Source organism: Camelina sativa, chromosome 17, assembly GCF_030686135.1.
Source record: "Camelina sativa cultivar CO46 ecotype springtype chromosome 17, ASM3068613v1".
Classification (NCBI taxonomy): Eukaryota; Viridiplantae; Streptophyta; class Magnoliopsida; order Brassicales; family Brassicaceae; genus Camelina; species Camelina sativa.
The window spans coordinates 14,226,265-14,239,792 of NC_141896.1; the positions used below are offsets into that span (position 1 = coordinate 14,226,265).

General features: G+C 39.4%; 2 pseudogenes; both read right to left on the bottom strand.

Moving 5' to 3' along the window:
- Positions 1-2,401: 2,401 nt before the first annotated feature.
- On the bottom strand, positions 2,402-8,268 carry LOC147923709 (uncharacterized; annotated as a pseudogene).
- Positions 8,269-8,409: 141 nt separating this feature from the next.
- LOC147923710 (uncharacterized) lies at positions 8,410-10,805 on the bottom strand (annotated as a pseudogene).
- Between the last annotated feature and the right edge of the window lie 2,723 nt (positions 10,806-13,528).

Consider the following 13,528-nt stretch of genomic DNA (forward strand, 5'->3'; position numbering starts at 1 on the left):
TCTTGAGGATTGTGTTCCAAGAGTGAGACGGTATAACTCGAAGACGCTGGTCTGAGAGTGAGATCGGTATGGCTCGAAGGTTGCGACCTAAGGGTGGTGGTTTTGGGAGCAAGCAATACCTACGACGTGAGTATAAACAACCCGATTGAATGTAGACCTCGAGAGATTGACGGTAGTTTAATCTCGGGTTTTAGATGTGTTGACCAATGGGTCAGGATTTTATGAACCAGAGCGGTTATGAATGTGTGGCTGTTTCGCCAGGATTGTGAGGCCGGTAGTGCTGGAGTCACGGGAAGGAGAGTTAAAGCAGGTCTGAGCCGGAAAAGGCATGTTTGCAAGATTCATAAGTTCACGAGAAGCCTTCATGGCAGGATAATCTAATCGTTGCGACGATGTTGGATTACATTCATTGGAGATGGACAGGGTTCCAAGATTCAAGGTTTTGGTAAGCTTGCTGAGGGAGACAAGGCAAGAGGTTTAAGTTGGCGGCTTGCAAAGCATTTGACGCGGTGAATCAAAATGTGCGAACGTATGGTACTTGTTTGTTTTATTACGTTCGTATTGATGATTTGCCATGGAGAATTGCTAAGCGAAAAGCTAACTTTGTAATAAGTTATCTCGTGGAAGTTTCCCTAAGAAACAAGTTACTAGAGGTTCTTCGATGGACAAGAGATGTTGATATCCGAGTGGTGGTGAAATGATGTCGGCTTACTTGATTTTTTGTTTAGTAGAGCTGAAGATGCAGCTAGAGGATTTGTTGAGCAGGGGACTCTTTTGTCTTATCACTTCACTGTAGGGAGCGTCGGTGTTTGTCAAGAAGAAGGACGAGGTTTGGGTTTATAAGTTTGTGGCGATGTCGTTCGGGTTGACTAACGCGCCAGCAGAGTTTATGAGGTTGATGAACAGCGTGTTTCAGGAGTTTCTGGATGTGCCTGTCATCATTTTCATCGATGCTATCCTGGTATTTTCTAAGAGTCTTGAAGAGCAAGCAGTGCATTTGAGAGCAGTTCTGGAGAAGCTGTGGGAGCAGAAGTTGTTTGCTAAGTTGAGCAAGTGCAGTTTTTGGCAGCATGAGATGGGTTTCTGGGTCACATTGTTTCTGCAGGGGGAATTTCTGTAGATCCGGAGAAGATTCAGGCTATCAGAGATTGGCCTAGACCGCATAATACCATAGAGATCAGGAGTTTCCTTGGGTTGGCAGGTTACTACAGGAGAGTTGTGCAGGGTCTTGTAAGCAAGGCACTTCCGATTAATAAGTTGATAGGGAAGGATGTTTCTTTTGTTTGGTCACAGGACTGTGAGGAGGGCTTTGAAAGCCTTAAGGAGATGTTGACTACTACGCCAGTGTTGGCTTTGTCTGAGCAGGGAGAACCCTATGTGGTTTATACTAATGCATCCAGAGTTGGTTTGGGCTGTGTGCTGATGCAGCATTTGAAGGTGATTGCCTATGCTTCGCGGCAGTTGCGGAAGCATGAGGGCAACTATCCTACTCATGATTTAGAGATGGCTGCTGTAGTTTTTGCCCTGAAGATTTGGAGATCTTATCTTTATGGTGCAAAGGTACATGTGTTTACAGATCATAAGAGCCTGAAGTATATATTCACTCAGCCTGAGCTGAATTTGAGACAGAGGCGGTGGATGGAGCTTGTGGCGGATTATGATTTGGAGATAGCCTATCACCCTGGTAAGACTAACACGGTTGCAGATGCTCTGAGTTGGAAGAGGGTAGCTTCGGCTCAGGAGCAGGAGATGGAGTCTCTGGTAGGAGAGATCAGTGCTTTGAGCTTGTGTGCTGTTTCACAGGAACCATTGGGTTTGGAAGCAGTTGATAGAGCAGATCTTCTGAGTAGGTTGCGGTTGGCTCAGGAGAAGGATTTGGGCACTACAAGAAAAACTGTTATTAATGGCACACGATTAATGCTATAATTGATGTTTAACGGCGTTTTCATAAACACTATGTTCTCGACAGCTATCTTAGGTCTGACATTTACTATAGCGTTTTTTATTGTATGCTATTATAGGTTCAGTCTACCATGGCAGTTTTTTATTACGCTATAATATAGTTACTTCTTCCATAGCTTTAATATTTTGTCATTATCCGTAAATATATAGCAGGATTTTGTGTGCTGTAATAAGTTATGTTATGGCATAAATGTTTTCTGCTATATTGGTATTTATTGCAGTATTGTGTATGCTATTATATGTGTTTTCATGACTGTTATATTTTGCTGTTAAAGATTTAGTACTTTTTATGGCATTATTATGAATGCTACTGAAAATGGACAATATTGAACCAAAAAGCCTGTTTTCTGAATCCATTCATTCAACCAAAAGCATTCAACACAATGTCACAGTCAATCCAAAACACACAACATAACAAGCTACTAAAGTACTTCATTGTTTAACACATGATGACTTTGTCTTCTGGCCATGCGATAGATGTTCCTAATGCATCTTCCATAGTCTCAATTTCTGAACATGGCCTCCAAACTGCAGCATTGCTCACCTTCACAATATCGACCCAAACTCTAACTGCATTTTTCCCAAGGGAACAAAGTGGACAGTTTGGTCAGGGTTGTTTGAAGCCCAGCGTCCTTCGGAAACTACCCGCTTCAATCCTGTTACATCCATCAGCTTGCACTTCTGATTTTCTTTAACAACTACAGGTGGATTGTGTCGCTGCAAAATACAAGTTAGTACTAAAGGTCATAGAGTAAACTATATCAGTTTCAGATCATCTAAACCAAAGAAAAATTACCTCAGATCTCCTAACTGGCGATTTTGCCTGTTGTTTATTTGTCTTCTTAGGAGATTTATGTAGACGGACTTCTGAAACAGTTGCATGAGACTTTGCACCTCCGTCTTGATCAATTGCGGTAGAAGTATGCAGTGCAGATTTTTGGCGAGATGCATCTGAGGTATTTTCAAATACAACTGCATGAGCCGGCCATGCAACAAAAGACATATCCACTAAGTATTTTGTTTCGATTGTAGGCCTCCATAGAAATGTATCAGGTTGTAATACAACATCCACAAATACTTTAATAGCATGTGGTCCGAGAAGAAGTCCATTAACCAATGCTTTTGGATCTTGAGATTGCCAACGTCCTTCAGCAATCACTTCATCCTTTTTAGACAAATGCAAGAGTTTGCATTTGTTCGATGGGTTTGTGGTTGGGCTCTGTCAAACACATGCATACAACACCCTCATTTTGATAAGCAAAAAAAGGAAAAATGCAAAGGTAATCAAACGTATTGAGTATAACTAATGTTCTTAGACATATGAGACTATACCTTAGGCGCAATGTCATCCGTGTCAATCCTTTGATCCAAAATAATACATTTATGGTCAGGCCATGATACTAGTAACCCAACAATTTGCTCAATGTTGAACATATTAATTGCAGGTCTCCATAGATACGCATCTGGTTTGATAGCCGTTTCAACCAAAACTTTAACATGATTAGGGCCTAAGGGAATGTCATTAACAAAGTCAGCTGGATCTGTTGAAAGAACAAGACCCTCAGCAACATTTTCATCTGTACCAGCCCAATCAACCAACACACACTTTGGTTGGGATTTTCCTCTGTTAACAGTCTACAAAAAAAAATTATCACCTACCTGAGTCAGATGCAGAAAAGTTTGAAATACAATGTAAAATCCTCATGAAGTACTTACTCTTGCAGCTGAGTTCTCACCGACTTCAGGCTCGTGTTTTTGTAATGTGTTTGTAATGACCCTCACCAAGGATAAAAATCCCAAAATAAAATTTCAAGGAAATGACTCGGGAAAAACTTCAAAAGAAAGAAGATGTTAAACGAAGAAGAACGACCAGAAGAAGTTCGAGAAAATATTCGTGAGTCGGGGAATGACCGAGCCAAGGTTGGAGTGACCAGAGGTGAGATCGAGGCCTTGAAACCGATAAAAAATTAATGGTTTATGCGGAAACGACATCCGTGGGAAAGTCGGGTAAATACCAAGGAAGAATACCGAGACGTTCAAGGGATGTTCGGGTAATGTCCGGGAAGAGGTCAAGATGACCGAAGAAAATTGAGAAGGCTGGGGATGGTCGAGAAAATTGTCTGAGGGGTCGAGAAAATTGACCGAGAAGCCGAGGAAAGTAGTCCGGGAATACCGGGAGTCCGAGAGACCAAGAAAAGATTGTCTGAGAAATTATCGGGAGAACCGATACGGCCCGGGAAATACCGAGAGGAACGCCCGAATGAGACCGAAGAATGCCGAGAGACGGGTTTTTGTCGAGAAACGTCGATCGAAAGATGGGTTTTACCGAGGAACGTCGGACGAGAGACGAGGAGTGTCGAGAGACCTCGACCGGGAGACGAATTTGGCCGAGAAAAATAAAATTTTTATTTTCTCAAAATTCTGGCCAATCGGATTACATGCAATCGCATTCACTAATAAAAAGATTTACATGCACTAATAGAGTGGAGTTAGTGGATTTAATGGTGATTAACGATTGGGGGGTGTTAATCACGCTAAACATGCAAGCCATGAGGAAGACACTTGTCAAGAAGCACTAAGGGAGAAGAGGAAGAGTTCGAGCCTATAAATAGAGGTGTGAGGCTTCACTCTTTCATTTTCCTCATTTCTCAAATTTCTCTTAAGTCTTAAGCTCTCTTCTCTCACTTAAAAATCAAGAAAGAACAAGAGAGAAGTCGAGAGAGAGGTCGAGAGAGAGAACTTATCGACACTGTGTCGAGAGGAAATCAAGGAGAGAAGGTTATTGTGAGAGAGAGATCGCCGAAGAAAGACGAGAGGGTGATCGACGAGAATTATTACTTTGTCGAGAGTTCTATCGAAGAGTTCGTCGAGAGTAGACGGAGTTGTGTCGAAGAATTGTCGAGAAGAACCAGTAATAGTGATCGAAGAAGGTCGAGAGCTAGACGCGGTTTTCAGTCAAGAACGAGCCGAGAAAAGAAGTTGGCTGCAGTGGTTGCGGTCGAAGAAGCGGGAGGCTGATCGACGCGAAGAAGAAGCGGGGTGTCTGATTGCGTGGTGCAGTGAGATCCAGTAAACATCGACGTGTGAAAAGGTGAGTCTGTGGTAAGCATGTAGTTGTGGTTTAAAGTTTGGTGCGTGCATGCGTAAATGGGATAATTTGCATGGTGAATAAATTGGACTCACTCGATAATTGGTTAAAGAATAGTTTGGGGTGAAATTTTTTTAAGTGAAACGAAACACTTAAAAATACGGCTTAAGGGTTGCATGCATGATCGAATCTAGAGAATTTTGCAAGTATTAATTCTTGCTTAAGATCGGTTTCATGCAAGAGTAAATGAGTAAAATATTTTGCATTTTATTGCATAATATTGATGGAGGTTAGTTGCATGCGTATTTGGGACTTAATGAATTTAAACGATTAAATTGAGTGAGCTTGCATGCTTAATTGGGTTAAGAAGGATTTAAATGATTTAAATCCAGTGGATTGCATGCGTGAGGAAACTGGTTGTATGAGTTGCTTAAGCTTGATTTTCTTGCTTGAGTCGTTGTTGGTATTTTAGCAAGTCTCTTGAATTTTTTTCTCGAGTATTAGCTAGAATAAGTGTGTCAATCTTCTGTTCCAACTAAGGATGTCACACATGAGTTCCCGATGACCACTCGCGCGGGACACTGTCACGGCTAGCTAGCTACTAGCGTGACCGCTACATGACGATGTAGCATGATTGTGGACTCGTGTTGGTGACCTTTGTGGTCTCGACATGGAGAAGTGTTGGGGAACGGAACAGAATTTCGAGGGCCCTTAGGTGAAAAGAGTTCAGAGTATTTCAAGCGATCCTTGTTGTATTCTAGATGTCTTGGTCGGTTGAAATGGAGAAGGAGTCTAGGGTATTTCAAGTATTTCTTGTTTATTCTAGTCGTCCTTGCAAGTCGTGTATGAACATTGAGTTTGAGGTGTGCCTTGGGCGTTATTTGGCGGTTATAGCGAGTCTAGATCATCGAGTTGAGTTGTAATGATCTAACCTCTCTCGCTTGTTGTGGTTTAATTTGCTTCCGCTAGCGTTTCCGGCTGCGTTGCTTTGATTACTTGTTAACAGTTTGCAGCGCTTGTTTCCTTTGCTTGCCGGATAGTTGGGTTGGGGAAAAAAAATAGAAGCCCGTGTAGGTGAAAGGGGTACCCAGGCTCACTGAGTAATCTTAGATTACTCATGTCTTTATTTTTTTTTGTGGTCTTGCAGGGAAGCCTAAGTGAGTCTAGAGCCGGAGCAAACGTAGGGTACCGGATAGGGTTTTCTTGTGTCCTTTGTAAAACCCTATATTTTCATAAACGGTTATGTAAAATTACCCAACTATCTTATATATCGCTTTGATGATATTTTCGATAAAATATTTTATTAAAGTAATATATACGTGTTTCAGGGAAAGCATGGCAAGCTGCAAATGATACTTGGCCTAGTCCGGGCTAACACAACGCTCCAGGCCACAAGCGTTGTAAAGCCTAAGTAGCCTCGGTTGCAGGTGGAATTTTACTGAGGAGGACCGGTCGGGAAGTCTGCAGCTTCCGTCCAACGACCGGATCGCTTCGGTGCAGTTCCCATCGTAGCGTCTCGTGGCTGTTCGATGGCCTCCGTGGTCATAGGATGGTTCGGGGGCGTTACAGTGTTTTAATGATTAAAGTAGGTATTGAAATAAACAAATATATTTAAGTTCTAGTTGAATGTGTAAAATTTTTGCTTACTTTGTTTTTAATTTCAGCAATCTCCTCTCGTAGTTCTTTTACTGCTTGTAGCAATAGAACTTGTTTCTCTTGCATTTCAGCCATAGTCTTGTTCTTAACTTGGAAACAAGCTAACTTGGACATACTCATGCCTCTCCCCATTGCCCTTAGCCTCCCAGGATTATCAGTGCCTAGTAGTTGTGAAAGGAGATCATCTTTAGGATTTGTTGAATTCGATTCAGGCTGGTTATCAATTAGTTCAGCTGCTTTTCTCTACAAATAAAGACATTAAAAAAATTGAAAACATACCACATGTAGTTAATCCAAAATGCATAAATCATTTACATAAAACTTTACAACTTACAAACTTTGCCGCTGCATTTGTATTCACGGGTGTACCATCTTTCTTGGTACGCGACGTCACCCACACCTTTAGTCTTGTGACTTCAGATGGATCTGAGCTTTCCTCTTTCTATGTATCAAAAGAATAGGGTGTTATAAACAATAGTAACGAGCTTATAATATAAGCAATATTATACATGTTATCAAAACTAACCATTTCTTCAGCGAGTCTAACCATCCCTTTACGGCTACAAGTATGAGGAATCTGCATGCTCTTTCGTTTCTTATATTGATCACTCACGACCTACCACACGAATGTTAATAGTCTACTATGTAATTAATATATGTTAATACAAGGTAATACCTTAAAATCTTGACTTATTTTGAATTTGACAAATTTCCGCCATTCTGTTGGAAAAATATTTTTTTGACGCAGATTCATCCTTTGTTGGTTTGTCAGAGCTGTATTTATCTTTTGAACAATTCGTGCTTTATATGCTCTCCATAAACATCCCATTTGCTTTAGCAATGCAACCTTTTGATAGTCCTCATCGACATTGAACCTTGCCTGCATTCATTTAAAAACATCCCATTTCATATACTTGAGTTTTTTAAGATAAATATAATAACTCTTAAAAATATAAAGACAACGATAGATGCATTGATTTCCATAAAACTGTTCTCAGTTCTTCACTTACTTTCCTCCAGTCTTCAATAATGATAGGTACATGCTCTCTTACCAATGTACCTAAGTATGATGACAGCTTAACCGACCCCCGACCATAAGGCTCTCCCATTTCAGTGAATTGAACATGTTCCCGAGTATTGGGATCCTTAGCTATGTTTTTCATCCTTGTTGGTCCTCTCTGTTTTTTCTTAGGCCTGCAATCATGATCTCTAGATAATTCAACCTCACATTCAGGTTCTTCCTCATCCAATCCTGCAGCATGTTGTTCCTCATTTTGTTCCTCATTCAATCCCGCAGCATGTTGTTCCTCATTCAATCCCGCAGCATGTTGTTCCTCATTCAGTCCCGCAGCATGTTGTTCTTCATTTTGTTCCTCATTCACTTCATGATCTGGTCCTTCCATATGTTGTGATTGCAGATCTGGCTCGTCATTTTCCACAACCTTCTTCTTTTTAGGTTCATCTGGTTCTAAATTTTTAGGTTTCAAAGTACAAATAAACTCTAGCTCGTCATTGTCCACAACCTTCTTCTTTCTTCCTCTTGTCTTCTTATTTGGGGCCATCTTAATTCACCTGCAATGACAATGAACAAGCATATATAATTAAAGCATAGACTTAAATCATATAAAACAGACCAAGCATAGAATTAAAGCATATACTTCAAGCATAGACTAATATCATAGATAAATCAGACAAAGAAACATTCACACATCTATGCCTTCACAATCAGTCCTAGCATTTTGAGTTTCCTCCATGTCAATATCAATATCCGCAACTGGTGGCAATAAACCAAGATCTGCATCTTCAACATCTTCCTCACTGTATCTTCTTGATGGACACCTCATAACAACATACCAATTGGATGATTCATTGTCTCTTGAATAAAATATTTGTTTGGCTTGAGAGGCTAATATGTATGGATCCTTTAGAAAGGAGTATGACTCTGATTCAGGTTTACAAGCGTGAACCCATCTTCTACTTTCACTCCATTACCTCTAACTGCCCACTGACATCAGAACAAAGGAACATAGAACACATGATAATCCAACAGAATAATATCACTAACTGTTCCGTAGTATGAAACCCAATCAGCAACATGTGCAGTATCTTTTGCACTGGATCTACACATCGCAGTTGCCTCATAAAAAACCCCACTGTTCTGAGTTTGCCTATCAACTGAGCTAGTATGAAACCGTTGTCCATTCACTATATAACCAGTATATGATCTTGCAGTACAACATGGACCATAGGCAAACCACTTAAGCGTTTCTTCATGTACTTTAGAATCCATAGAAACCTACCAAAATTAAACAAATAAGTCAACCACATAAAGTGTTGTAAACTAAAAATCCCATAAACAACATAAGCTCAATTAAAACATGCCTGCTCTTTCAACCAAGATGCAAATTTCTGATTATGCAAACTCCATAAAAATGTTGCATCACGTCTGCATCTTGCATTTGTGTCTTGGGGATATTGTAAGTGCATGCTTCAGAATCATTAAAAAGCGTGCATCAATATATATTCATGTACTGGTAATTATTTGATAATTTAAAGTAAAATTGCAGAGATACTTACTCTACAAACGGATCAACAATAGCCATATTGTGAATGACAGCCATATGTGCTATTTTCATGTCCATTTCCGTAAGAGTAATTGGAGTAGCTGCAGAGATTGGACGACCCACTAGAATAGACTGGTTCTCATACTCAATATTTCTTTCTGGTTTTGCCTCAATATTGGTGGTCTTTTTGAGAAAGTTACTGCAAAACTGCATGCACTCTTCTGCAAGGTAAGACTCAGCTATACCCCCTTCTGGTCTTGCTGGATTTCTTACAAAATCTTTTAGAACTTTCATGTACCTATGCAAAAATAAGTAAGATAAGCAACACGACATAAGAAATTTGTAACATATTCACAAAATAGTATACTAACCTTTCAAATGGGTACATCCATCTAAAATGGACAGGTCCACCAAGTCTAGCTTCCCTTCCAAGGTGAACTGTCAAGTGCACCATAATGTCGAAGAAGCTTGGAGGAAAAAACCGTTCAAACATGCAGAGAGTTTCTATAATATCTTTTTCCATTACCAACAATTGTTCCCTATCAATAACTCGTTGACATAAATGGTTGAAAAATGTGCATATCCTTGAAATTGCAATCATGGGACCTCTAGGTAATAGACCTCTAATTGCAACTGGAAGAAGAACACATGATAATCATGTGATTTGAGTCCAATAATCTTGCAGTCCTCCACTGAAACTCCCCTTGATATATTTGAACAATACCCATCAGGACCTTTAAATCCAATAAGACGCTTACAAAATATTTTTTTCTCTGTCTTGGATAAAGACCAAGGTGCTGCCGGAAGGTATGTTCTTTTTCCATGGATCCTAGGATGCAAATCTTTCCTAATACCAAGGACTTCCAAATCCTTACGAGCATTCAGACCATCTTTTGATTTTCCACAATGTAACAATGTAGATACAGTACTTGATGCCACATTTTTCTCTACATGCATTACATCCAAATTATGTCGTACTGGTAGTTCCTGAGAAGGAAAAAACTATCAATGTCAGAGTTCAATACAAGTTAAATAGAAAATATTGATTATAAGATGTAACATTTGGTCATACCTCCCAATACGATAGTCTGAAAAATATTGACCATTTCTTCCATCTTGATAACTCATCCTCGTCTATTTCAACTTCTTCCTCATCCTCCTCTGATTCACTAGTTACATCCTCACCATCAGAATCTAACCCAACACAATCAGGCTTTTTTTCTCTTCCTACTAGATCTCTTAGCATTTCCAAAATCATTTCTGAAATTTTTCAGAATTCTGGATATATCTACACCTGATAATACCCGGCGTTTTCTCCCATGTTCAAGTTTTCCATCAAACCATGACTTCTTGTCTCGATATCTGTGTGTTGGTGGCAGACCCTTTCTATGACACATATATACATGGTTCCTGCAGAACTTCAACCAAGTACTATCTGTGTGTTTCCCACACACAGGGCATCCTATTTTACCCTTCACTTTACATCCAGCAAGATTTCCATATGCAGGAAAATCACTAATGGTCCAAATAAGCATTGCCTTTAAAGTAAAATTAGTTTTACTATAGGCATCATATGCTAACTCTCCCTTGTTCCAGAGATTACACAGAATCAATAAGGGGTTCTAAGTATATATCAATACTATTTCCAGGCTGGTGTGGACCAGGAATAAGTAGAGTACGCATGATGTTTTCTTTCTTCATACATAGGTGAGGAGACAAATTATGATTTACTAACAGGACAGGCCAACAACTATACCTACTATTCTTCATGTCGAATGGATTAAATCCATCTGTGGAAAGTCCAAGTCTTATATTCCTTTCTTCAGCAGCAAAAACTGGATATTTATCATTCATTTGATCCCATGTCACGGAATCTACATGGTAACACATTTTTCCATCACTGCTCTTGTTATTAAAATGCCATCTTAGATCCTTTGCCATTTCCTCCGATCTGAATATTCTTTTCAACCGTGGGATGATCGGAAAATACCGCAAAACTTTTTGAGGGACACCTTTCTATATTTCACCAGTTTGCCGGTTAATCTTCCATCGTGAGGCATTGCATTTTGGACAATTTTGAAGCTTCTTGTACTTCTTTCTGAATAGACAACAATCATTTACACAAGCATGAAATTTTTCATAGCCCATATCAAATGACTTCAAGAATTTTTTCACCTCGTATAAAGATGTATGGAGGACATTATCCGCAGGCAACATTCCAGGCAATGTCTCAAGTAGATCATTGAAACTCTTGTCAGACCATCCATTTTGTATCTTCAGTCTAAAAAGTGAAACAATAGCAGATAGCTTGCTATGATTTTCACAGCTTCCATATAGTGGTGTTTCAGCATCTCGAAGCTTAGCAAGGAACTCATCTTCTTTCTTGTCCTCAACCTCTACAATCTCACCCAAGTGATCCTTACTAACCATTTATGAATCTACATTTTCCGCAGCTCTGTATAAATCATAAATTTCATCACTCCAATGATGCTTATTTGCTTCACCCACAGTCCCTGAAGTCACATCTCCATGATGATACCAATCTGTCTGTAGCGTGTAAACCTCATCCATTCCTCTTGTTACAAGATGGCCGACTACTTCACTGATCTCATGACGATCTACATTACGACAGTCGATGCATGGACATACTATGACGTTCGTGTCTCCTAATGCCGCAGACACAGAGCGAACAAAACTCCAAGCACCTCTCTCATAAGCAGGATTAGCTCTTTATTTCAGAATATAAAAAACCTAAATTATGTCTAAAACTATACAGTCTCACAATCAAACCAAACTATAAAATTAAACTCCATACCTGCACAAATGTACCCATGCCTTGTCCACCATTTTATGTACTTACCTTAATAAAACATTTAATACAACAATTCAACCAATATAGCTAAGACAAATCACCGTATATAGTTTTAATATAGCTATGTTTGACAAAACAAACAACTAAGCATATAGTCTACAAAAACAAGACCAGACAAACACAGAATCACAACAGTGTACTACTTAATAAAATCATAATTCAACCACAGAGTCAAACCAATATAGCTAAGACAAATAACCGTATATATAGCTATGTTTAACAAAACAAACAACTAAGCATATGTTTAACAAAACAAACAACTAAACAAACAACTATGCAAGACCAGAAAAACTACTGACCTGTCGGGTGAATACAATTACCAAAAGAGTAGCTTGAATCCCCTGAAAACAGTCGACAACACTTGCAAAGAAAAGAGAAAAAAAAATCAGAGTCAATATATAAACAAATTTGGTAATCGAAAATTTCGAAACCCTCAAAATCCAAACTAAAATCGATAGTATAACTCCAACTAAAATCGATAGTATAAATCCGAACTAAAATCGATAGTATAAACCCTCAACAATCGATAGTATAAATCCAAACTTTCGAAACCCTCAAAATCGTTTTCGATTCTCCAATTTTGCTAAAACTCGAAAACCTACTCCCAAAGACCTACGCCCAAAGACCTTCAAGAACACATAACATTCGATTGAGAGTAAACTACGCCCAAAGACCTTTGATTGAGAGATTTCATACCTTCGATTGGAGTCTCAGTTCCAAAATCAACCGATAGCAGTTACGAAATTGAAAAAGTGGGACGAAATTGAGTGATTAAGAAGGAAAAATTTGAAAAAGTGGGACGAAATTGAGTGAGAAAGACCTTTCGCAAGTTTAGCTAAGTGAAAAGGGGGAAATGTTTAGCTAAGTGAAATTTTTAGGTTTTGAGAAAAGGGGGAAATGTTTAGCTAAGTGAAGAGTGTCTTTTTAGTTTCTAATTTTTTGTTCTAAGTATTGGCGGAATAATTATTTTTAGCCTCCCGCTTGTCCAATTTCTATCACGGCGTTTAGAAAATGCCATTATATAATAATCAAAATCAACCATAGCAGTTACGAAAACCGTGCTATCCTTATGTGCTATTAATAACAGTTTTTCTTGTAGTGGGGGCTGGTGAATGCCTCTAAGTATGTGGATTCAGAGTATCAGGTCTAAGATAATGGAACTATCTTGGTGCACGGTCGGGTTTGTGTGCCCAAGGATGAGGAGATTCTGAGAGAGGCTCATGCGAGCAAGTTTTCTATTCATCCAGGAGCGACTAAGATGTACTGTGACCTCAAGAGGTACTATCACTGGGTCGGGATGAAGAAGGATGTGGCTAGTTGGGTTTCGAGGTGCGATGTGTGTCAGCTAGTGAAGGCTGAGCATCAGGTTCCTGATGGTTTACTGAA